The sequence below is a fragment of the Trachurus trachurus genome, assembly GCF_905171665.1.
Source record: "Trachurus trachurus genome assembly, chromosome: 21".
Taxonomy (NCBI): Eukaryota; Metazoa; Chordata; class Actinopteri; order Carangiformes; family Carangidae; genus Trachurus; species Trachurus trachurus.
Window position 1 is genome coordinate 33878035 of NC_139899.1, and position 2418 is coordinate 33880452.

Genomic DNA, 2418 nt, shown 5'->3' on the forward strand with positions numbered 1-2418 from the left:
GAGATCCAATAGACAGTCCTGTCCTCATGGAAACGTAAACATAAAATTCCACCGGAAGAGCAGAACCGGCTTAGGTTTTTGACGTTTGGAAAAAGGTGGATTACGATTGTCATGATTATTATGCATCAATTCATTTCAAACACTATTAATGTGTAAAATCAAATATAGTGAAAATATAATTACTAATAATTTCCGCAAAGTATCTATTAAAATATGACCAATTATTAAAGTGTTTGAAATATATACGTAAGTCATTAATTCATTGTCATCGATACCAAATGTTTAAGTTAATTTTAATCCTTTTTTTTATTATTACAAATGACACATTACAAATGACACTGATTCCTCCCAATTCAATGTTACGTATGGACCAGTATCTGTGCATTTACCTTTACTTTGGTGCCAGATCTGCCGATACGGTTCATACATAATCTTTTTTTGGAAAGTGACGGTATTTAGGAATCTTTACGATTAATTAATTGTGGCGTTTAATACCACATTAACTGTGAAAACAAGTAATGGTGACATCCCTAGTAGAGAGAACATCTGAGTTCAACTAAATGTTCATGTCAGTGCCTTTTATTTAAACCTGTGAACCTGCGCTGAACTTTACTTTGAAAAGACGGCACGGACGGCACCCTTCAAAATAAAACACCCGTTTATGGAGAGTGTATACATAACATGGACCAGATGTAGTTAATGACAGCGACACCACGCAACTATCTCATCACTGATTGATCATTATATTGATTAATTGATCAGTTATTTTGGTCTGAAAACGACCATGACAGATGAGGAATGTCTTCAAGAGTCAGAAAACCTCTGAATATTCAGTTTATACACAACAAAGGGAGAAAAAACACGTTCTGTGCAGAGTCTGAGGTGAAGCTTCTGGATGTTGTCAAGTAGATAACAGACTGAATGTAATAATAATAACTAGCTGACTCCCATCACCTGAGAGGATCAGACAGGAAGCAGAGAGCTGAGAGGAGCTCCTGCTTTTCATTATTGACCCGTTAAAGAGTACGTTCACACGGAAACGGTCTGAACAGAAAACCCTGCACTGCAGAAACTCAAAATACCAAGAATATTTGTCTCATTTCTAGTCAAAACAATCTCATTCTACTTAAAATAAGACTCATCACACAAAAAGTAGCTTGTTTTTAGACACTTTTTACTTCTTTCAAGTCTATTTCCACTTGAAATAAGTAGAAAAATCTGATAGTTGAGCAAGTTTTTCTTTCTTATTACAAGCACAAACAAGTTGCTTTCACTGAAATTTTGTCTGAAACAAGTGAAAATGATCTAAAAACAAGTTCATTGTGATGAGTCTTATTTAAAGTGGAAAGAGATTAGTTTTGACTAGAAATGAGTCTCATAAGACAAATATTCTTGGAAATATTTTGAGTTTTTGCAGTGTAAAGTGGCGTTGTTGCGTTCTCACTTTTTATTCCGTGTTTAGACGAGCGTTTCTAGGGTGGAAATCCGCGTGCACACGGCGACGCAGAAGTCTGTGGAATTGAATGTTGTAGCACGCCAGGCGCCGAGGTGGCAGTGTCACTTTTTTGAGTTTTCAAGCCCCCAGGGCCTCAGACTTTGATGATGATGATGATGATGATGATATGATGTGATGACACAGTCGGCTGCACCAATCGCTGTACGACCAGGGTCCAATACAAACACACTAAGAAACCTTGATGATGGTCTGTGACGAAGGGCACAACGCAACAACTCAGACCAGATCTGATCTGACTGCACCAGACTGTTCAGGTTCTGCTCAGGTATCTAGTAGAAACTAAACCAGGTGTGACTTCAGACTCCCCATCAAACATTAACCAGTGTAAATGTCAATGTGTTGTTGTTAGGGATCCATTACTTTTTTTTTTTTTGGCTGGTTTATATCTGTTTTTAATAATCTACCTTTAACTAAACATATTTTCACTCTGTTCCTGTTGTAAAGTCGACGTCGTTACATCAGGGAACTTAAATCCATATCGCTGGTGTCAGGATTCCTCCTGTTACAATCAATCAATATATAGATTGTTAATCTTTAAAACCATGACGTCATGGTATAAAACCAGAGACGAGGCTCAGCTACTAACCTGCACACCGTGGTTTAAAGACTTCTTCATCTGCACAGACAAACACATGTTGTATATTATAGTAGAATATATAAATATAAATATAAATATAAGAGTGAAGGGCAGAGGCAGGTTAGACAGACGGACTAACTGTACTGTAACTACTACTTTTTGCTCAGTAGGGGGCAGTGTTTTGTTTCTTCTTCTTCCTGTTACACTATGCTCTGGTCATTATTATTAGAGAGCGATGCTGGACATAAGAGTTGCTGAATTATTACAAAGCTAAAGGGTGTTTGTGTTGTTTTTTCTCATGTGTGCAATAAGAGCAGTGTAAGTG

At 37.1% G+C, this 2418-nt stretch overlaps 1 long non-coding RNA gene across 1 annotated transcript; it reads left to right on the plus strand.

Moving 5' to 3' along the window:
- Window positions 1-347: 347 nt before the first annotated feature.
- On the plus strand, window positions 348-2208 carry LOC311005004. The gene is made up of 2 exons (XR_014596326.1): window positions 348-1093; window positions 1374-2208. It is a non-coding gene; the product is annotated as an uncharacterized lncRNA (long non-coding RNA).
- The last annotated feature ends 210 nt before the right edge of the window (window positions 2209-2418 follow it).